At 43.9% G+C, this 24,004-nt stretch overlaps 1 protein-coding gene across 1 annotated transcript in view; it reads left to right on the forward strand.

Moving 5' to 3' along the window:
• Window positions 1–10,288: 10,288 nt before the first annotated feature.
• The window catches only part of LOC109879461 (myotrophin), a 58,748-nt gene continuing 45,032 nt past the window's right edge, over window positions 10,289–24,004 (forward strand). The window contains exon 1 of the mRNA XM_020471630.2: window positions 10,289–10,531. The gene's annotated coding sequence lies outside the window, so the exon portion shown is untranslated. The remainder of the gene's footprint in view (window positions 10,532–24,004) is intronic.

The raw sequence follows: 24,004 nt of genomic DNA on the forward strand, positions 1-24,004 counted from the left end.
TAATAATGAGAGGAACCTTGTTTTGGGGGCCAGACCCTGTTTTTCACACAATGAGAATAGTCTTTACAGCAGATATTGCCTGCTGTGAATGACTAATATCTTTCATAGGAAGTCTCAACTTGTGATCCATTCCACACATCTGTTGTTTGTCATGTAGATTAAGGGGGTGTATCTTCGCTATGAAATATCTTTGTATGCTTTGTGTCGGGGCTCTCAACCCAACAATCACCTTTTGGGGTCGACCAGCCATCGTTATTTCTCTATGCTCCCTTTCGCTAAGTTTTGAATAAAGCAATATCCTGATTGGTATTTGACCTTGTCTCTCCTCATTATTGATAAGAATTTCCATGACAGGCTTTAGTGAGAGAATATGACAATCCTTAATCAAAAGCCATTGAATTCTAAGAATCCTACGATATCTACTTGTTCATGGTCATTTGTTGCAGTGCTGGCAGCATGAGGTCGGTTTGACTGTTACCAATTCTTTTTTAATCTAGGGTGTATCTTTTGCTTGACAGACAGACATGCATGCACGTACGTCCACCACACTCACACACTTACGCCCACACACACTCACACATACATTCCATAGTGTGTCAGATGCTGTCTGTGGCCCCAGGTCATCTGTCTGTTCAGGTGTAGGTCATTAGCACATATAGGGCTAGACACAGGGTTGGTAACAGAGTGACAGACAAAAAGATGTCTGACTATGTATCCATCTGATGACCGACAAACTGACCACACCAGCATCATGGCAAAACACACTCTGGTGTCCAAGACAAGGAACGGTGCCACATTTGTTCTCCTCCTCCTCCTACCACATTGCATCCTCTGCCTTCCCTCCAGCTGGCTCTCCCAGCGCTGCATCTGTGAGCCCTAGCGCTGTGCAATGATGAGTCAGTATTTGTTTTCGCGGCATTTTGCTAATGCTAACGTGGACCTGGGTGAAGAGAGAGAAAACAAGCAGCAACTGTCTCTCCATATGGACAGATGACAGATGACAGAGTGCCTGGCATGGCATGTTGCTGGCTCACACTGCCCTTTTTATTGCTCTCTTTACACTTCTGCTGGGTCTCCTACTGTGTGTGTGTGTGTGTGTGTGTGTGTGTGTGTGTGTGTGTGTGTGTGTGTGTGTGTGTGTGTGTGTGTGTGTGTGTGTGTGTGTGTGTGTGTGTGTGTGTGTGGCAATCCTCTGATGAATCACACACTGGGTTAAAGAGATACTACTTTCTATCTTGTCTCTTAACGAGAACATCGTGATTCAGAAGAGAGTCAACAATGACTCCTCTATCCCACCAGAGTGACCTGCTGTGGCATTTTCATTCCCTGATCCTGACAGCCAAAACCACGAGATGCCGCCGCCACTGAAAAGGGAACATTTTCCTCACCTCCTTATTTCCCCTTACCCAGGCGGTCCCTGCCAGCCGTCGTGTCATCGTCAGTCTCGAAGGGGGGAAGGGAGGAAGAAAGACCCCCCTCCCCCCGTTCCCTTCACTCACACATTAACTGGGATTTCATACATGTGCTAAGCCTTGTTAATGGGTTTGCCCGCCCTCTCTCCTCCTCAGAGAAGGACAGCGTCCCAAATGGCAACCTACTCCTGTGATAGTTCACTACTTTTGACAAGGGGGCCATGTAGTGCACTATATAAGGAATAGGGGGGCATTTGAGACACACTACACAGGAAGTGGAGCAGATGCCTGAAGGGGAGGAGCTGTCAGTCAGACAGTCACTTCCTTTCAAAGGGCCGTTTCAATCACCAAACACACATTACCTACAGCCCAGGGAGAGGGAGAAAAGGTTGTTTGTGATTCAAGGGGTATTTTTGATTCAGTGGATAATAATGGATGCATGGTGTGTGTACTTCATGTCAAGATTCTCTCATTACATAGCGTTATTGGTACCTTTGTATGTGTTTTGTAGTGAGTGTGTGTTTGTGTGTGTGTATTATTGTGTATGTCTGTGTAGGTGAGGGTCTGGGTGTGTGTGCATGCATGCCTGTATTTGTATGTGTGTGTGTGTGTTTGTGTTTATGCGTGCACACATGTTTCCCCATGTGTGTGATTGTCTAGTGTGCCTCCGGTAGCTGTGATGACCTCTTTACTTGACTGTTGCGTGGGCTGCCATTAGTGCTGTCCTCCCAGGAGGTTGGTGATGTGTATTCCATGGTGATGACTGGGATAGTTATGTTTACTACTACCACTGCTGTTTACACCCACACATCTTAATAGCCTGACTGAGCTGTCAAACAGTAGATGCTGATCAATAGCCCTGGTCCAGGGAGGGAGGGAGGGAGGGAGGGAGAGAGAGAGAGAGAGAGAGAGAGAGAGCGAGAGAGAGGTGGAAAGAGAGAGAGAGAAAGAGGTGGAAAAAGAGAGAGGTGGAACAAGTGATAGAGGTGGAAAGAGAGAGAGGTGGAAAGAGAGAGAAAGGTGGAATGAGAGAGGGAAAGAGAGGAGGGGGGAAAAGAGAGAGAAAGAAAGTGAAGGAAGGAAGGAAGGAAGGAAGGAAGGAAGGAAGGAAGGAAGGAGAGGTGGAAATAGAGCAATTGGAGAGAGAGAGTGAGAGATTGTACTCAGCATCTTCTTCTCTCCTGGTGACCTTCTTTCACCTCCTCTCACAGCAGAAACCCCATTGAGGGCCCCCAGTAATGAAACAGATGTCATCTCACATTGGCTCTCTCCATTTATCATGGGGTTATTTGCTGTGAGGCTGCTGTGCGATGTAAGATGCCTGTTACTGGAGCCACTCTACAGCTGAACTAGCTGCTTCAACAGGCTGGCACATCTTGGATAGAACTGGGTCATTTGGACCTTTCCCATTTGGATGTGGCAGCAATGGACTGGTACTGGAGGAGAGGCACTTCAAGCATTTGAATAATAAAGAAGCTTAAGTCTACTTCCATTGTCCTCCAAGAGTGGTTGAATATCTTCCTTTGGTCTGAGATTCAAGAAGGAACCCTCGTGGCTAGTTGATTTGCTATGACGACCGTGGTTTGGACATGACCAGAATACTATTTCAAAAAAGCAATGTTCTTTTAGATGTGTTTGCTGTTCTGTAAGCCATGACCTGTGTGACCACTGGGAGTATAGTCATCTATATATTGCCCTTTGCCATTACATTTCTGGACCAATGACCTTAAATCACTGTTATGTGAACTCTGTATGGACGATTGGCGAGCAATGTTAAATCAAAGTCACTCAAGCTAACTCTCACAAATGCATAGCAGAGCCCTGCAGTACCGTTTCTGTTGTTGATGGCTCTAGTGCACAAGGCTTGACCTTCGGTCTAACATAACATTGACTTTAGTCATACTGACCAGCCAGCCTGAGTTTTATAATGTGGTACTAGAGCCTCACCACAGACAAATGCATGCTGGTGTCATAGCCAGATCTACTGTCCGCATAGTGGGTATGATGCAGTGAGCTAATACACAGTATGTTCAGTATAGGTTCAGTCCTCATCAGCAGTGGGCGAAGGGGTTCACTGAAATAGATTGCAGACTGTCACTGGAGGTTGGAAGAACTTAACAAACCTGGCATCTCACAACACAAACATGCACTATCTCTGAGCCCCAGCTAATGATGCTAGGCAGTGTCTCAGCTGCATTGGAGCGGTGTGTGGGTTTCTCTTCCTCTCTGAGCGGTATGCCATGTGACCGCTTAATGCTGATTCCCCTCACCGCTCTGAAAAGATGTGTTGGTAAAATGAATTCTCTCTCTCTCTTCAATCTCCGTCTCATTGCATTAGGGCTGCCATATAAAAGCCATGTAGACCTTAAATTAGCCACAGACAGAGGTGTTAAGAAGTGGTCATCCATAGATTCCAAGGGTCCTAATCTGTCCCTGTCCATCCCCCATTATGGTGAAGAAGATGCTCTTTGGCTCTATGGCTGAACACACATACAACACTGTATCCTGATATCTGTAACAGCCAAGTGTCTGTGGTGGATATACTGCTATGTATAGCTTCTCCTTTTTATCACCTCTCCTTCGTCTTCCATCAGGTGTTAGCGCTGCAGTTGGTCCCGGCTGGAAAATATAAGGGCCCATAAGGAATATGGAAGATAAAAACCTGATGCTTTATCAGTCAAATTAGAGTGTTAATGGCGTCAAGGTCAGAGTGGGATCACTTTGAGAGAGAGAGAGAGGAGAGAGAGGAGAGAGAGGAGAGAGAGAGAGAGAGAGAGAGAGAGAGAGAGACTGTGGCGGTGGCCAACTCTGAGACCTGCCATCTCCCGATCCAGACTCCTACCCTTCCCTCTCCTCATTACTAGCCCGGCCGCCTTCATCCACGTCGCCATATATTTCAACACATATTTTAGTGCGCTTTTATGAATGTGTAGCTGGTAGTGGAAGTACTGAGGTTAACACAACGCACACACCTTCCCCTGGTTGGGAATTCCAATTACAGCCCTCTGCTGCCCATGTTGTGGATGGAATGCTAGTGTGAAGGAAATGATGCCTGCCGAGCACATATGACGACAGAAGCCAGAGAGGGACTATATTAACTGGGGAATTAAATGGTGACAGGAGAAAATGGCATTGAGCTCTACCATAGTGCTTCTGTCTCTGTGTGGAGGAGAGCGAGGGACTGCCGGTGGTGGGAGGAGAGCGATGGACTGTCACTGTGCTAGCCCTGCTACTGTAACTATGCTTGCTGTCTCTCCCTCTCGCTGTCACACAACAGACATGTCTCATTGGAGCAGATGTCTGTTTCTCCAGCCGTAACCCTGACATGTTCCCATGATCAGAACAATGTCAGTTTCCCATTAAATTCCCATTCGATTTCTGCATGAAATCATCAGTGCTGGCACACAGAGGATTATTAAACAAGATTTTGTGGGATTTTTCTTGTGCTCGCTTACACTCACTGTATCTCTCCCCCCCCCCCCCCCCCCCTCTCTCTCTCTCTCTTTTATCTGATTCAATCTCACCTCGGCCTGATAAAAGAGTGACAAATGTTCCTTTTTCTTCTAAACATCCTACTAATACTAAAACTCTCTTTCTCTCCGTCTTCTATAAGGATAAGTTACATACTGTATTGATCCCTCAATGTTGCTTTTCTCCCCCTCAGTCAGGCCTCAGTCATTTGGTTCCTGTCCAACTGCCTTCATTCGCCCTTCATCTCTCTCTCTCTATTCCAATCTCTCTCTCTTTCTCTTTACTCTCTCTATTGTCCAATCTATCTCTCTCTCTCCTCTCTCACTCCCTGCTTCTTACTTCCTATTAAACAATCAAATCAAATCAAAGTGTATTTGTCACGTGCGCCGAACACAACAGGTGTGGACCTTACAGTGAAATGCTTACTTACAGGCTCTAACCAACAGTGCAATTTTTAAGTAAAAAAAACGGGACACAATGCAGACAGTCCAGGTAGCCAATGTGCGGGGGTAGCGATTAGTCGGGCGAATTGAGGTAGTATGTGTATGAATGTATAGTTAAAGTGGCTATTCATATACTGTATGATAGACAGAGAGTAGCAGCAGTGTAAAAGAGGGATGGGGGGGGGGGGGCACACATTGCAAATAGTCCTGGTAGCCATTTGGTTACCTGTTCAGGAGTCTTATGGCTTGGGGGTAAAAACTGTTAAGAAGCCTTTTGGTCCTAGACTTGGCGCTTCGGTATCGCTTGCCATGCGGTAGTAGAGAGAACAGTCTGTGACTGAGGTGACTGGGGTCTTTGACAATTTTTAGGGCCTTTCTCTGACACCGCCTGGTGTAGCGGTCCTTAATGGCAGGCAGCTTAGCCCCAGTAATCTATTGTGATGCTCTCGATGTTGCAGCTGTAGAACCTTTTGAGGATCTGAGGACCCATGCCAAATCTTTTTAGTTTCCTGGGGGGGAAGAGGCTTTGTCATGCCCTCTTCATGACTGTCTTGATGTGTTTGCACCATTTTAGTTTGTTGGTGATGTGGACAACAAGGAACTTGAAGTTCTCAACCTGCTCCACTATAGCCCCGTCGATGAGAATGGAGGCGTGCTCGGTCCTCCTTTTACTGTTGTCCACAATCATCTCCTTAGTCTTGGTTACGTTGAGGGAGAGGTTGTTATTCTGGCACCACCCGGCCAGGTCTCTGACCTTCTCCCTATAGGCTGTCTCGTCGTTGTCAGTGATCAGGCCTACCACTGTTGTGTCGACGGCAAACTTGATGGTGTTGGAGTCGTGCCTGGCCACGCAGTCGTGGGTGAACAGGGAGTACAGGAGGGGACTGAGCATGCACCCCTGAGGGGCTCCAGTGTTGAGGATTAGTGTGGCAAATGTGTTGCTACCTACCCTCACCACCTGGGGGCAGCCCGTCAGGAAGTCCCAGATCCAGTTGCAGAGGTAGGTGTTTAGTCCAAAGATCCTTAGCTTAGTGATGAGCTTTGAGGGCACTATGGTGTTTGCTGATCGCTGAGCTGTAGTCAATGAAAAGCATTCCTTTTGTCCAGGTGGGAAAGGGCAGTGTGGAGTGCAATAGAGATTGCATCATCTGTGGATCTGTTTGGGTGGTATGAAAATTAAAGTGGATCTAGGGTTTCTGGGATAATGGTGTCGATGTCATTACCAACCTTTCAAAGCACTTAATGGTTACGGACGTGAATGCTACAGGTCTGTAGTTGTTTAGGCAGGTTGCCTTAGTGTTCTTGGGCACATGGACTACTGTGGTCTGATTGAAACATGTTGGTATTACAGACTCAATCAGGGAAATGTTGAAAATGTCAGTGAAGACACCTGCCAGTTGCTCAACACATGCCCGGAGCACACGTCCTGGCCCCGCAGCCTTGTGAATGTTGACCTGTTTTAAGGACTTACTCATGTCGGCTACGGAAAGCGTGATCACACAGTCATCCAGAGCAGCTGATGCTCTCATGCATGCCTCAGTGTTGCTTGCCTCGAAGCAAGTATAGAAGTGATTTAGCTCATCTGGTAGGCTCTTGTCACTGGGCAGCTCATGGCTGTGCTTCCCTTTGTAGTCTGTAATAGTTTGCAAGCCCTGCCACATAAGACGAGTGTCGGAGCCGGTGTAGTATGATTCAATCTTAGTCCTGTATTGACGCTTTGCCTGTTTGATGGTTCGTCACAGAGCATATCTGTATTTCTTATAAGCTTCCGGGTTAGAGTTCCACACCTTGAAAGCAGCAGCTCTACCCTTTAGCTCAGTGCAAATGTTGCCTGTAATCCACAACTTCTGGTTGGGGTATGCATGTACAGTCACTGTGGGGACGACATCCTCCATGCACCTATTGATAAAGCCAGTGACTGATGTAGTGTACTCCTCAATGCCATCAGAAGAATCCCAGAACATGTTCCAGTCTGTGATAGCAAACCAGTCCTGTAGTTTAGCATCTGCTTCACCTGACCACTTTTTTATAGACCGAGTCACTGGTTCTTCCTGCTTTCATTTTTGCTTGTAAGCAGGAATCAGGAGGATAGAGTTGTGGTCAATACCAGGGTTTTCATAGCAGTAAGGCTGAAGGGGATTCTCTTCCATCCAAATAACATGAAGGGTGGTTTAATTTTTCAAAACAATTAACACAAAGCCCCAAACTGAAACCCATTGGCCACAATGACACATTTCATTTGCAAAATGCATTAAGAATTTCAAAACATTAAATACATAACACAAAATCAACTACCTCCATCAAACATACTAAAAAATTATTTACGTCAATTGTTACAAAATGTTCCAATAAATACTAACTACAACTGTCAATATATACGATAACATGGTTAACCCTCTTTTATATGTCTGGACCATTTATTGATACTAGAATTATAGAATGCACCATGAAAGGCAAGTCAACATGTTCGTCGTAGTGAGGAGACCAAAGCGCAGCGGGATGTGAATACATACCTTTAATGTTAGACGAATGAACACTAAACAAACAAAATAACGTGACCGCATTCAACACTGAGTGCAAACATGCAACATCACATAGACAATCACCCACGAATTACCCATGGAATATGGTTGCCTAAATATGGTTCCCAATCAGAGACAACGATAAACAGCTTCCTCTAATTGAGAACCAATCTAGGCAAACAGACATACAAAACACCTAGACTAGTAAACAACCCCATAAACATACAAAAACCCTAGACAGGACCAAAACACAACAAACCACCCCTTGTCACACCCTGACGTAACCAAAATAATAAAGAATACAAAGATAACTCAGGTCAGGGCGTGAGTAGTATGGGCTGTATTCTTTTGTCCTAAAATGATTTGACCAACGATAACCAATGCAGTCAAGGGCATGAATATCCAGAAACAAAAGGCTTTATTTGACCTTTCTCCATTTGAACTGAGAGCTGAACTATCTTCCTCTGTGGGCAGCTCTACCTCTCCCTTGTCCTTGCCCTCTGCCTCTTAATTGGTCCATTCTTGCAAACAGCAACTCAGAGGTGATCTCTTTTATGCATGAATAAGGACTGATTGCTGATTGAACAATTGCAAAAGAAATGTTGCACACATTGCAGCAGAGGTTCACATTCATGAGAGTAATATGTACCAGCTGTGATTTATTCAAGTTCTGCATATTTTGTAGAGAGTTGTGTTTACTGCTTTGCACAAATGTGCTTATCGTTTGCAATGTGTGTGAAAGCAATGAGAAATTACTTTTTCTTTGCAAAAAGTAATTATGTTGTGCTAATTAGGTTATGGTGGAGATCCAGCGGACAACAAGTTTCATTAAAAGTGTCTTAGCAATTGAGAAAAATTGTAAAACATCAGGGGGTGGCTAAAAGACTCAGGGAGAACTTGAATAAGTAAAATAGGGTGAGATGTGAAACCTACATCAAAGCTCTCTCTCCTCAGTATGCCAGAAACTCCCAATCCCACCAGTTTTTTCCTTCTTCTTATCAGTGAATTTCCCCCTACTCTTCATCCCTCTTTCTTTTCCCCTCCCCTTCCTTCCCATGTACACTTTGAAAGGCATCCCCTTCCCTGGCTGTCACTGCAGGGCATCCATCCGCATGCAGCTCAACACAATGTGTAATGATGTAAACAGATAAGAGTCCCACTACGCCAACCCACCTGCCCGCCTGGGCGTTCCTCTGATCTACCTGGGATATTGGAGTGGAGCGGGGAAACGGCAGGCAGCAGATTTTACTCCGGCGGTCCCTCCTCTCACCCTGCCACTCTCCATTTTCTACAGCCCCATCTGCAGCCATCTCTCTCCCAGGTAGAAGGAGATGAGATGCAGACAGAGCACTCCAACGGACTCTCTCTTTCTCTCCTGGACCCTGTGTGTTTGGAGTAGAAAGGCGACTTGAAGGCTCACTGATCTCTAGACCTCGGGTGGCATACAGGAAAGAGCAAACTAAAAGGTTTAAATGATTAATTTCAATGGGTTTTGCTTTTGAAGAAATCTACAGAATTCATTCAATAACATCAAGAAAAGTTACATCAAACGACCCCTTCATTTTGTTTATTATATTTCATACGTGTTATTTAATAACTGTATCAGTGTCTGTCTGTTATTCAAAGAAAGAAGCCGTAACCCTTGAAATAATCATTGTTATTAAAGAAAGTAATTTACAGCTGAAAAGTCTGATGACACAAAGCTGATATTGTATTGAACCTTGCACCGGGACCCTTTGAACAAACATTCCCTTTGAACAAACATTTCCTTTGAACAAACATTTCCACTGCAGCATGATGTACTGTACCCATACAAAGAAGCTCTGAGCTACCCCCTGTAATTATATTTCAATGTGTTTTATTCCCTTTGAAATCTTTATGGTCAAAAAGGCAGGCTCAGCACGGCCCCCATTGCAACATAAGTTTTGTCCACTTGCTCCACTGGTTTAGGCGGCAGGTAGCCAGCAGGTATCTAGTGGTTAGAGCGTTGGGCCAGTAACTGTAAAGGTTGTTGGATCGAATACACAAGCTGGTAAAAATCTGTTGTTCTGCCCCTGAACAAGGCAGTTCCCTGGTTGGCCATTGTAAATAAGAATTTGTTCTTAACTGACTTGCCTAGTTAAAACAAAAAATATATATATTTGGCTCCCGTCTCAGATTTGTGCTCCACGCCTAAAAAACCTTGCTCCCTCAGCATGCTACTCTCGATAATGGATATTAAAGGGCCAGTGGAGCCAAAAAAAATGAATTTCCCTTTTTATATATATATTTCCACACTACAGGGTTGGAATAATACTGTGAAAATAATGGTAATGCTCTTTTAGTGTAAGAGCTGTTTGAAAAGGCAGCCTGAAATTTCTGCCTGTTTTGGTGGGATGGAGTTTTGGCCTGCCTGGTGACATCACCAATAAGAAAGAGAGTTTCAAACAGCTCTGCCAGTAACAGCTAATTTCCAGTTTTACTCTCTTTGTAAGAAGCAATTTGTTTCTTATTGACCATTTTAATTGAAAACAATCACAGGAAGGTACTTAATTGTTACCCAGAAATGATTGGATATTGCACTGGACTTTTAAAGCCGTGATTATCAGTGAGTTCACAAGTACAAGGATATAGTCAGACCCAGCTTAGATAAAGCAGTGTATCTGTCACGGCTGGCTGAAGGACTGGACCAAGGTGCAGCATGGTAAGCGTACATTTTCTTTTTATTAAAAATGACGCCGACAAAACAAAGAACAAAACCAAACCGTGAAGCTTTGGGCTATGTGCCCTGAACAAAGTCAAAGTTAACTTCCCACAAAACAGGTGGGGGAAAAGGGTACCTAAGTATGGTTCTCAATCAGAGACAACAATAGACAGCTGTCCCTGATTGAGAACCATACCAGGCCAAGACATAGAAATACAAAACATAGAAAAAAGGACATAGAATGCCCACCCTAACCAAAATAGAGAATAAAAGCCAGGGCGTGACAGTATCATTACATTTCTGTATAGAGCTGAAGCTCTTTGTTTAGATGATATGAGTCACAATCTCTTCTTTATTTAGATTATTCTATCCTATTGAAGCCCTCTCTCCCTTAACAACCTAACATCTAATCAGACTATTTGTTTGTTGGATTCTAGCTAGATAATTCAGTTTTCAACAGATTCATCTTACTTACCTGGGAACTTTCCTACTACAAGAGGGAATTGCTTGCTGGAGTTAGTTTAATAGAATAAAATTATGCTTGAATTGGAGAGCATGGGCACCGTATTCTAAGCAAAAACCTGAATCGTTTTAGACAGTCAGTACTGTAGTTCCCTAGTGGAGGCTCTGGTTGGAGGTATGATAGCAGCGATAATGGTCTGCTTTATCCTAGTCAGAAGCGGTCAGTAGAGGGTACAGGCTATCCCAGGGAGGCATAATGTCCACACTGAAAGAGTTGTCTTTCTCCTCTCCTGGAGTATTTTGTATCTCTGTGGTTCTTTCTGAACCTGCAGCTCCCTTAGCTACCACAGCTCTGCAGTCACTCTAGCCCCTAGCTCTCATCTCATGTGCCATCCACAGCCTTGTCTCTAGTTCACCCTCTGTTCCCAGGCACACCAGCCCATTTTGTCCCCCAGCATGTCTAAGCCTCCCTACTCCCATAGCCTATTAGGGGCTAGAACACCTCCCTGGTTTCATAGCCCCTTGCTTTAGCTCTATGGTCCTTTTAGCCCTCAGCTTCCTATCCCCTGAGCTTCCTACTGCCAGCCTCAGCTCTCTATCCCCTGAGCTTCCTACTGCCAGCTTCAGCTACCTATCCCCTGAGCTTCTTACTGCCAGCCTCAGCTACCTATCCCCTGAGCTTCCTACTGCCAGCCTCAGCTACCTATCCCCTGAGCCTCCTACTGCCAGCCTCAGCTACCTATCCCCTGAGGATCCTACTGCCAGCCTCAGCTCTCTATCCCCTGAGCTTCCTATTGCCAGCCTCAGCTACCTATCCCCTGAGTTTCCTACTGCCAGCCTCAGCTCCCTATCCCCTGAGGTTCCTACTGCCGGCCTCAGCTCCCTATCCCCTGAAGTTCCTACTGCCAGCCTCAGCTCTCTATCCCCTGAGGATCCTACTGCCGGCCTCAGCTCTCTATCCCCTGAGGTTCCTACTGCCAGCCTCAGCTCCCTATCCCCTGAGGTTCCTACTACTGGCCTCAGCTCCCTATCCCCTGAGGTTCCTACTGCCAGCCTCAGCTCTCTATCCCCTGAGCTTCCTATTGCCAGCCTCAGCTGCCTATCCCCTGAGCTTCCTACTGCCAGCCTCAGCTCCCTATCCCCTGAGCTTCCTACTGCCAGCCTCAGCTCCCTATTCCCTGAGCTTCCTACTGCCAGCCTCAGATCTCTATCCCCTGAGCTTCCTACTTCCAGCCTCAGCTCCCTATCCCCTGAGCTTCCTACTGACAGCCTCAGCTCCCTATCCCCTGAGGTTCCTACTGCCAGCCTCAGCTCTCTATCCCCTGAGGTTCCTATTGCCAGCCTCAGCTACCTATCCCCTGAGGTTCCTATTGCCAGCCTCAGCTACCTATCCCCTGAGCTTCCTACTGCCAGCCTTCAGTCCCATGTGACCAATTGCCCCCTCAGCCCAAATGTTTGGCTCCCAGCTATCCTCCTCAGCCTTCTGCCTCCTGCCCAGACAGAGGAGAGAAGAGGTGTCTGTCTGTCCAGAGAGTCCTGCTGCAATTACCCTGATTAGAAAAGAGGCCATGTCGCTGTAGCTGGAAGTCAACCTGAATATGTGGTGTCCACTCTCTAATGAGGTCGGAGACGTTGCCTGTCCTTCAGAGAAGACAAAACGCATTCACACATGTTGGCGGTTCGGCACAGGGCTGCAAACTATCAAGAAATTGCTCAGCCAAAGTCTCTAATCTATACTGAACCAGAGAGGGAACACGCTAATATTTTTGGCAAATAAATAATCCCTTACAGAAAACAAATGGACGAAATGTCATAAATCTGGAGCTAATTTCCGAACAAAATTGTTCCTCTCTCTCAGCCAGGTTTCAATGAAAGTCCATCCTCTTCCAGGTGCCATTTAGTTGAATTTGCACTGATGTGCCAGTCACTCCTCTTTAACTCCCCAGACTCTGGGTTGAAATGTGGTCTCTAAATGATTACCTGCAGTGCGCCACAGCCTCATTAATTATACATGTAGCGGAGCCAGAGTGTGATTATAAACTGCAATGGGTGCTGAGCGATATGCCTGTCACTCAAAGCTCAGACAGTCGGGGAGCGATCACGTTGGCAGCACCAGTCAGCCTCCTCTCTGCCAGCCCCTCAGTGCTAAACAGGAGAGTGACGGTATGACGGTGACGCTGTGAAAAATAGCATTTGTTTAACCCTTGTACATCATCCTGGAGATTAGTGACTGGGCACTCATTCATCTTATCAGTCAGGATCATGGAAGATGGGAAGGCAGGGAGGAGAGAGAGCCGTGGGAGAAAAATGGGTCCTTGCTATCCGGGGTTTCCTTGGGACGTTTCCTTTATGACGTCACTCAACTCTGACGTTACCCCATTGAAGTTGACATTTAAAATGGTTAAGGTAAGGGATAATGTTAGGGTTAGGGTAAGGGTAGGGGTTAAGTTTAGGGTATGGACGTCCTAAGGATCCCGGATAGCACAAACTGTGTGGTAATCTTTCATTTGAAACAGCATGAATTAAATACAGTAAATCTGTAGTCATTAAGAAAATACAAAAACTAAGAAAATTCTATGTGGAATACATAGCAGTTAGTTTTTCTCCTCATACATCAGCCCTTTTCATAACCCTATGTGTAGTTGTGTGTTTATGTATGAAAGTAATGCTTTTTACGATGATGACAATAGCATGAAAGAGTTTGAATAATTGGTTTGTGGTTCCTACAACAGTAAACACTGTCATCTAATAAACTGCACATATGAACACTGTAAATAAGCCATAGTTCCTAACCCTTTGGTGAGCTCAAGATGTTTGTATTCATTAGTCAGATTCCAGAAGGTTCCGTCTGTCTTTTGTACTTTTCTTCCCTCCTCTCGTTCTGGTGAGCAGAAGCAACAGTGCAGAGACAGCATCGCACCAAGAACGCAAATGATGATTGGTGAAAGATCCCTTCTCATTAGGCTCTGCCTGACTTTTCCTGAGTTATGAGTGATGTTGTGGATTGTGAGTTGCATGGTGGGCTCCCCTCAGAAACAGAGCTCCCCCCTCTCTCTCTGCAGCCCCAGAATCGTGCATTACCCTCCCCACCTCTCCTTCCCTCCCACACCTCGTGGAGTCCTGCTACTGTGATTACAGATGTAATCTTTCAACTCTGCACATGCTAGATCCCAATCCAACACTGTTATCCCCACAGTCCACCCTCCAACACCACCTACATACTGTGCACCTCTCATTCCCACCCTTTGCTTCTCCCTCAATCCCTTGCATCTGTCCGTCTATCTGTATGACTAGCTGTCTGTCCAGACACTTCATTATGATGACAGACACCAGGTCGAAAGGCAGAGTTGGAGGAGGGACCAGGGAATGCACGCTGCATACTTTCCTCTCCTCTTAAGTGGTCAAGGACATTGGCCTGGTGTTCTGTTCTGTTTCATAGCCGGCAGGTTGTACTAGCTCTTTCGTTGACATTCAGATGAGGATCATCTCTTAGGTCTGTACAGCTCTCCACTTTCTACCCTCCCAATAAGCGCAGATATGAATTCAAAATGACCAGGCCCATCACTACTGTAACTGCAAGACCTGTCAGAATCCTTAGGATATGGCAACTGTATTTTACCAGTACTGCATGATGATTTTAAATGCTATTGGACATGCGCATAACATTAGATGCTTGAACTGCAGCTGTTTATTGAAAAAAATGTGTGGCAGCCAGTCTTTGGAGTTACACGTCTGTAAAACAAGTTCAATCCCCCAGATGTCAGTTACTCATCCCACTGTCTGTCGGAGGGGGGGTTATTCCCACTGTCTGTCTGGCCAACATCGGAGGGGGGGTTATTCCCACTGTCTGTCGGAGGGGGGGTTTATTCCCTAATTACCCCCATGTTTTTATCCCGCCGTCTGTCTGGCCACCATCGGGGGTTGGGGGGGGCTTTTTATTCCCTAATTGCCCCCGTGTTCTCATCCCACTGTCTGTCTGGCCAACATCGGAGGGGGGGTTATTCCCACTGTCTGTCGGAGGGGGGGTTATTCCCACTGTCTGTCTGGCCAACATCGGAGGGGGTGTTATTCCCACTGTCTGTCGGAGGGGGGGGGGGGGGGGTTTATTCCCTAATTACCCCCATGTTTTTATCCCGCCGTCTGTCTGGCCACCATCGGGGGTTGGGGGGGGCTTTTTATTCCCTAATTGCCCCCGTGTTCTCATCCCACTGTCTGTCTGGCCTACATCGGAGGGGGGATTGTTATTCTCTAATTGCCTCCATGTTCTCAGCCCTAATCACTTAATTAGGAAGCTAGTCTCTGCAATTCAATTAAAGCTGTGTGATGGTGTTCAGAGCATCGAGCTGACCCCAAAGGCGAGGCAGAGTCCCCAGACAATTAGACTACACTACTGAGTCACCGTGTGAGGCTAAATGGAATTGTTTTATAAGCCTGGTGTGGAACAACTGGATTGGGTGGTCTAATGACGTACACAACGCAGTGTTCAGTTGAAATAGTGCTGAGAACATGATCATGTTGTCATATTGATGGAGTCAAGACCATCTGCAAGGATCTGAGTTTGGGTTGTTGAGCTGTCATGATTTTCAGAATTTTGATTTATCAAGGTTGACTACATGTTTCCATTCACTGTTGAAGTCAAATTCAGAGTTGATCCTGAAATATCAGCCTGCACAGAGGAGCACGAGATTGAACTTCACTCGACTTCACTCGACATAACGAAACAAAACAAACGATGCAAGAGTTAGTTTTGCATACTAACTATACAATATATTATGTTGTAGGCAGAATGCATCGGAATAGGATTCTATTGTGATGACAGGAATGACTCAGGCTTGTACTCTACACAGACCACTGCACCAAAACAAATCAGAGCTGCAGTATGCCTATATGCAAATAGACCATTGCCATATATGGACCTGTGCCATTCACTTTGAACTGCTGTTTTTACAGCATAAGCAGTCGTGAGTAGATGCGCTTGTTTTGAGATCAAAGCGAGAGCTGCATTTAGCCACCTGTGCACATTTGTACATTTGTTCGTATTCATTGCTAGTGAGTGAGTTATTAGCCCAGTGATAGATCATTTGTAGTCAACAATAGGGGTGATTGCTTCCTACAAGAGCACAAAATGTGTACATTTCTAGACACTTTTCAAAAATGTGTCAGGTAAATCACTTTTTTTGTCTTAAAGGGGCAGTGTTGTATTTTGAGACCGGCTTGAATAATCTAAGTAGCCAATAGGCAGAGGGTAGCATCATTTGTCTGATTCTCTGTAATAATGGTATGGGAATAATTGTGCATTTTATTTTGTTGAAGTGGTTTCTTGCATCAAACAACACAACAACATTTTCAGTCACCTCCTTGTCTGAAGGTCAAGTGGATAAAAAGTTGAATGTCAAGCCCTGCATGTTTTTATCAAAAGTCACATGGAATGTAGGCCTACATTGAACACCACACATTGGCTGCTACTGTGGGCTGAATGACAGAACAGCTATTTCCATGTTAAAATGTTATGGGATGCATTTTCTCCATACTTGTTGATGGTGGGCCACTCTGGTATGATCAAATAGCCACAGCAGTCTAATTGACCACTCTTAAAACTAACTTAAAGTGGGTACAGACTCGGTGTTCACAGTAAAATTGTGTAATAACTGATAGCTATCAGCTCTACACCCTTATTACCACATAATGACATAGTAACACGTGACTACTATGTTGTTACTACAGTTATTACTGTGTAGATATATAGTCATAGGGGCAACTTAATGTAAAGTGCTCCCCAAATTCATTTAAACCACCAGATTTTACGTGTTAAGACGTGTGAATGCCCTCATCCTAATCCTTTTGGTATTCAGGCAGCACATAATGCAGCCCATAATGGAAGCAACCAGATTTGGGGAGGGCAATCAATGAGTCTAAATTGAGAAATGGAGGGGCCGTGCCTTCAACCTCCTGGTGCATTGTTTACACGCCACCTAATTTAAAGGGAAATTGAATGCATAATTGCCTGTACATCTGGGGCATCACCTTGATAATTGAGAGGAGGGAGAGATGGTGTGATGTTGGGAGAGGAGGAAAGGGGGAGGGCAGACTTCTCCTCTTATTTTGTGTGGAGATCAATCAGACCGTTTCCCAGCAGCGAAGGAGAATAGAAACAGACAATTTTTCTCCAGTGTCTTTGTGCTCAATTTGACTGTTCACCCTCTGTTTCTCTCACCCCTTCTTCGGTTCCCATCGTCCAAGTGTCGAAGCAACAAGTTGAATCCTTTGCCATTGTGGCTGTTAGGGAGATAATGAACAGGCTTTTTAGGCGAAGTCGTTAGTGTGGGTTGTAATTCTCATACTTCATCTGCTCATTAGCCGTCAATATTTTTAATTAGTGTCGTTAGGAGTAACAAACATCTGAGGTGGAGCAGCGTTGAATCTCAGATTTTCTGCTGTGTTCTGCCTCTTTCCTGTACTGTGGCCGTGGCTCCATTCATTGTTGCCTGAGAATGGCCAAAGGCGTTCAGAACGTGCGTGTGGTAGCGATGGAACTGTGGTGTACTTATAACTGACTTGCCTGTTAAATAAAGGTTAAATAAATAAATAAATAAGCCACTGAGTTCAGCTTGGGTCACATTACTTCCTGTGAAACTGACCGCTAACATCCCCATATTTCACACAGGGAGTAAGTGTAAGAGAATTTCCAGTCATCTGGTGATTTTCAGTACGTATACTATTCTCTTTGAAGTAGAAAGAAGAATCGATATAAGTTTAAATATTAGACATGTTTAAGCAGAATGAAGGCTGAGCCCATGTGAGTGTACAAAGCTGGATCAACATTGAGTCAAAATTTAGACAAGTCCTAGAACAGAACGTAAGCAGAATCCGTGTGGATGAGGCAAGGTAGATCAACAAGACCGGACAGGAACATTAGCTAATCAGTTATAGGCACCAGGAGGAGTGTGCATGTCACGCCACCAATTGAATCTTTACCCCAATGTCTGAGCCAATAAGAGAATGGAAACTAAGCCAGACAACAAGATTCATAAAGTGGAGTGACGATGTTATGTAAGGGTAAGACTGTATAAAAGTCAAGTACTAAGAATGGAGAGTCGGTTCTCCCATGGAATTGCTCAGCTTTGCTGAAGTTTGTAATAACGTCTATTTGAATACACAAGCTATCTGATAAGTATTTGATTCAATATTTCCATGACATAAGTAGCCCAGGTTCTCTTAGCTACGGTACAGGACGGGTCTCAGGTTACATTGAACTCTGTTCTATCCTCCTGGGATGCCAGGCTCACAGTCATTAGATAGTCATTGTTGAGACGTACACTCCACCCACCTTGAGTGTGTCTCGCTAATTTCCACAGAGCCTTTTCACTTCCTCCTGAAAACCACGTGTCCGCCAGTTAAGTTGAGACAAATGGCCTTTTATTTTGTGCCATTTTGCAAGTCGCTGATGATCTCGTATTTCAAGCCTGTTTGAAACCCCCTGAAAAAGAAATGAGTCCCAGGCAAAATGCAGAGGAGTTTCTTTATTTAATTTGTCATTAATCATGCTGAACTAAATGATAAGGCGGCGTGCGGCAATTAATCAATGACAACAAGGGCAGCAACATCTTTTCAGTTGTTTATTGTGCACTATTGGCACTATTTTTGTATTCTTTAATTAGCAATGGGTTAGCTTCGGAGTCAAAACTAAGAGGCTTGTTGTGTGTGTGCGTAAGAGTGTGTGTGTGCGTGTGGCTGTGGAATATAGGATGAGTGTTTTAATTACCATGCAGAGGCCTGCGTGTCTTCCGTCTGATTTATGACGGCAACAGAGAGGAGACACTAGATTGTTTTCATCTTGTTTCCTCCGACCAGGGAGGAGGGAGAGTCGGTTGCTCTTTGGATGAATTTCTTCTTCTGAATTTCCTACATGTGGGGAGAGAAGACTGTGTAGGACATGCACCAGTGAGTCTGGAGAGAAGAGAGAGATGAAGAGAGAGAAAGCGAGAGAGATATGTCTTTTATAATGGAGAGAAGAGAGAAAAAATAGGGAATGAGAGAGAGAGAGAGAGAGAGAGAGAGAGAGAGAGAGGACATTGAGTTTGGTGGAATCAGCTAAATAAAAAATAAAAATGATTTCAACTCGTCCTTGGTCCATATTTATTTAGCGTCAGAGGGCTCGATAGATATGCTGTTGTTATAGCTAATTTAATTGATTTGATTGACAGCTGTGTTTTTTTTTCAAGTGGAATAGACAGAAGAATGAACATGCACATTACAGTATAGACTATATTTATTTACTAGTGTCTCTGCACTTAATATATGCAGGGAGAAGCAGAGATGTCTCTACTACTCTCTCCTGAGCCAAATACTGAGCTGAGATTACAGGACCAATGGCAGACAGGAATGATTACGGAGGTTAAATGACCTCATATTATCCCAAATACTATTTTTCTACTTCCCTTTCTGAGGAGAACCATCACCTCTACTTAGTTTATCCTTGGGGTAGAGCATTGTGTGGGCTAGCTGCCACTTGCCTGGTCTTAATCAGTGGGCCTCTGCCTGCAATGGCAGAAAAATGGTTGTGCCTCTGCAGGTATTGTGATTGGAAAAAGGCAGCCATTTTGTGCTCCAGGGGAAGGAGGACCTGAGGTCATAGGTTGCTCCTCTCTCTATGAGTAAATTAATGAAACACTCCTCTGTATTTAAAGATGTGGAGAAAATAGTTTTTCCTTTTTTTATGAAACCAAGTTCAAGCAAGATTTACGAAGACTCAACGGTTAACAAATTATTTCTGACTGACTGTGGAGGAACACAATGTAATTCAAGTGGCAGTACCATGATATTGGAATGTCTCCGTATTTCTCTGCTAGATATTTCAGCAGTACCACAGCTGCTACACCAGCCATGAAATGAAGTGGTTGATTCAGAAAGTAATTCTGGCCTCTTGGTTTATTTCTTTTTTCTTCAATGAATTTCCTCTGCCTCTGTAGACGGAGAGAGTGCCCTTTCACTCACCGGAGGAGTGCAGATGACCCTCATCAATTATTACCCCGGCGACGCGGCCAGCTGCTGAAGTCTGTAGCTCGTCTCAACTCCCCCCTAACTCTCCCTTTGTTTGTTGCTATTTTATTCATGTCCCCTTTGCTTATCCCTCCAGTGACAAAGCCATTTCTTTTATCCAAAGCAATTTAGAGTTTTATTGCAGTGTGTTTGTGGCACAGTGAGGTGCTGTCGGAGCACCGATAAATGTAGAGGACGCCGACAGCCGGTACTCCCACCCATCCTGCCAGCCACCCACCCACAGGCAGGGTAGTCCAGACACCAGCTTACCCCTCCCTTATGGCCTTCCTGTGTTGTGTAATGTACACAGAGAATTTGAACTGTCAAATATGGCCTTCTTGTGTTATGTAATGTACACAGAGAATTTGAACTGTCAAATAAATACAACAAACACAATGCAAACATTCTAACAGGAAATGATGAGGAAAATAGAGTCCATTGCATTCATTGCAGGTGTCCTGTTCCCGACACAGAGGAGTTCTTGCAGTGTAAGCATTTGAGTGTTATATTCTCTTCAGTGGCACAATTCACTCTTTTTCTCTCTAGCTTTTCCTCTTTTCTAAAATACAGGGCTCTTTTCCTCTCGTAAGGAGGAGATTGCAGCCATCAATATTGATTTCGCTCAGCTCAATTGCAGATGATTGCGTACATTTCCATTTTAGATGTGCATAGATAATGATCTCTGCCAGTTAATCGAACGTTATCACCCACCCCCAAAAAACTTTAACGGTTGTTTCCTGACAGAGGCTTTAAGTAGATCAGTAGACATATTACTGAAAACGCCTGGGTCTCCTTAAAAAGTTTCGAGCCTCTTAAAACATTGATGGGCTAATGTCTGTTGAGGGAAGAAAATTAAATATGAATTGAAATCTTAATTTCACTGTTGATGTGTCACAGCCAGTGTTGGGGAGGTACAGTAATAATATTACTTTTGGCGGTAACGAGTAATATGTAATATTATTTGAGTAATACTATTACAGTTACTGATCAGATAGGTCTCCGTTACTCCGTTACTTCTTTACTTTTATTATCATTTCCTTCCTATTACAGTTATAGATCCAAATAAATATTTGGGATGGTTATTATTCCCTCTGTTGACGAAATAAATATTAAAAATTCCCCTGCCCCAGATTCTAATTGTTTTTGTCCTTAGTCCTTTCACCAAGTTCCTGTTTACATACACGCTATTACTACGAACAGTTTTAGTGAAAAATGTCAGAAGTGTCTAAAACATTGAGTTTCTCAGAAGTACTTCCATTACTTTGATTTGGTAGAAGGACAACATTACAAGAATATAACTGTAGAATGTAAACTCTGTCCAGGAAAGAAACATCTCTCCACTGCTAGAAACACAACTTCCAATCTCTTGAAGAACCTGCAAAGCAACACGCCAAGACAAATCTCATAGTGAAAGACCCCGGAGGCCTGACCACTGCTGCTGTAGGCCTACCTCAACCAAACAACCAAGGCTTGATTTAATCTTTCAGGAGGACAGGCTGGAGCCCAGGGAGAGCTGAACAAACTTGTAGCTGGTAATTAGGCTACTTGTATAGGCCTACATACTGTAACACGTAGCTGAATGTACTATATCCAGTAGTGTAACTAATTATTTTTCCCAGGGAGTGACAAGTAATTTGTTACTTTTGAATTAAGTAACAATTCATTGGTAATGTATTACTTTTTTGAGTAGCAACCCCAACACTGGTCACAGCTACTGTAAATGTTGATGACCAATTCAGATCCCTTAAATACACTATTAGCCTTCTCAAAATCCCATTCTTGCTGAAACATTACATTTTACTAACATTAAATCAGCTTAAAATCCAATATTCTGTTAGATTACGCGGGGTATGTCATGTTTCTATCTACCTATTGCTCAATAATAAGTAGTGACCATTCGCTCACAGAGTTGCATCAGAATCTCTAACTTTAACTTTCAACTCAATCTTAACTTTCAAGATATGTTCGTGCAACCGGCATACTATACATTCAAGCAGAACCAGTATGAGATCTCCTTATAGTAAGGATCTGTGGGTCCTCATCACCCTTCCTCATATGCACATTCTATGCACAGCTTTAACAGGGTCAGAAGACTTTATTTCTGGGGTACCTGGAGTTTGCCTGATGAAGTTTCGACTCAGCCTTACTGGTAGAAATGTGTTATTTATGATCCGCAGTATAATATAAAGTCATTTGAGACCAAATCAGAGCGATTATGTTTAAGGATATCATAACCATAATCATTCTTCAGCAAAATCATTGTCAGTGTTGTTGTCATTTATTTAGAGATCGTTGTCGTCTTTATCATCATCATTATCATGCTCGTCGTCATTATCATCATCATCATCATTATTATGCTCGTCGTCATCATCATTATCATCCTCATCATCATTGCTGTCATTACCAAGGCATAAGCATAATGTAATTATCAGGTGATACCCTGGTAAAATACCAGTCCCCTTTTCCCTAACCTAATACAATTGTGGTCACAGACATATAGGACGCCCCCATCTCGAAAACAACTGTCTCCTAGAGATAAATGTACATTAGTGCGAAAAGTTATGTTTGGAGGAAAAAGGGGGAGGCTTGCAAGCCGAAGAACACCATTCCATCCATGAAGCACGGGGGTGGAAGCATCATTTTGTGGGGGTGCTTTGCTGCAGAAGGAACTGGTGCACTTCACAAAATAGATGGCATCATGAGGTAGGAAATGATGTGGATATATTGAAGCAACATCTCAAGACATCAATCAGGAAGTTAAAGCTTGGTCGCAAATGGGTCTTCCAAATGGACAATGATCCCAAGCAAACTTCCAAAGTTGTGGCAAAATGGCTTAAGGACAACAAAGTCAAGGTATTGGAGTGGCCATCACAAAGCTCTGACTTCAATGACATAGAACATTTGTGGGCAGATCTGAAAAAGCATGTGCGAGCAAGGAGGCCTACAAACCTGACTCAATTATACCAGCTTGTGGAAGGATACCCAAAACGTTTGACCCAAGTTAAACAATTTAAAGGCAATGCTACTAAATACAAATTGAGTGTATGTAAACTTCTGACCCACTGGGAATGTGATGAAAGAAATACACTGAAATAAATCATTCTCTCTACTATTATTCTGATATTTCACATTCTTAAAATAAAGTGGTGAACCTAACTGACCTAAGACAGAGAATTTTTATTAGGATTAAATGTCAGGAATTGTGAAAAACTTTTAAGTTTAAATGTATTTGGCTAAGGTGTATGTAAACTTCCAACTTCAACTGTATGCATTTATTCTTAGGCGGAGAAAGACCCTTTCAACTACACAATCATGTACCACATCCAACAATGTAAAAAAAAATGTTGTTGTAAGCTTTACAGTAATGTACTGTTAAACCAAAGTTTCTTTGGAATGTATGGTAACATACTGTACTTTTTCTTTTTTCTACAGTATCTGCCTGTAAGTATATATTTTTTTACATTGCAGCAGTTCACTCTCCATTCCGGTGAAAAATGTCTTAATATGCAAGGTAGGGTCTTATCTGTCTCCTTGGTGACCTGCACTCACCCTCCAACCTCAATATGCAGAGCAGCCTCCTCCTTCCCACCCCTACCTGCTCAATATCACCTAACCCTCACAGGGAGAGCTAGTAGGTTGAACACTGTCAGTACTCATAGGAGTTCAGGAGATCTCTGAATGCTCTTTGGGTTTTACAGGCTAAGCCCTGTCTTTATCATTTATATGGTAATGTGATTGAATACAAACAGAGATTGCTACAGTAGCCAGTTATGAAGTGTACTGTCCTTCCCTTCATGGTGGAGGTTGGCCTAGCCAAATCAAATCAAATCAAATCAAATTGTATTTGTCACATACACATGGTTAGCAGATGTTAATGCGAGTATAGCGAAATGCTTGTGCTTCTAGTTCCGACAGTGCAGTAATAACCAACAAGTAATCTAACTAACAATTCCAAAACTACTGTCTTATACA

Source organism: Oncorhynchus kisutch, linkage group LG19, assembly GCF_002021735.2.
Source record: "Oncorhynchus kisutch isolate 150728-3 linkage group LG19, Okis_V2, whole genome shotgun sequence".
Classification (NCBI taxonomy): Eukaryota; Metazoa; Chordata; class Actinopteri; order Salmoniformes; family Salmonidae; genus Oncorhynchus; species Oncorhynchus kisutch.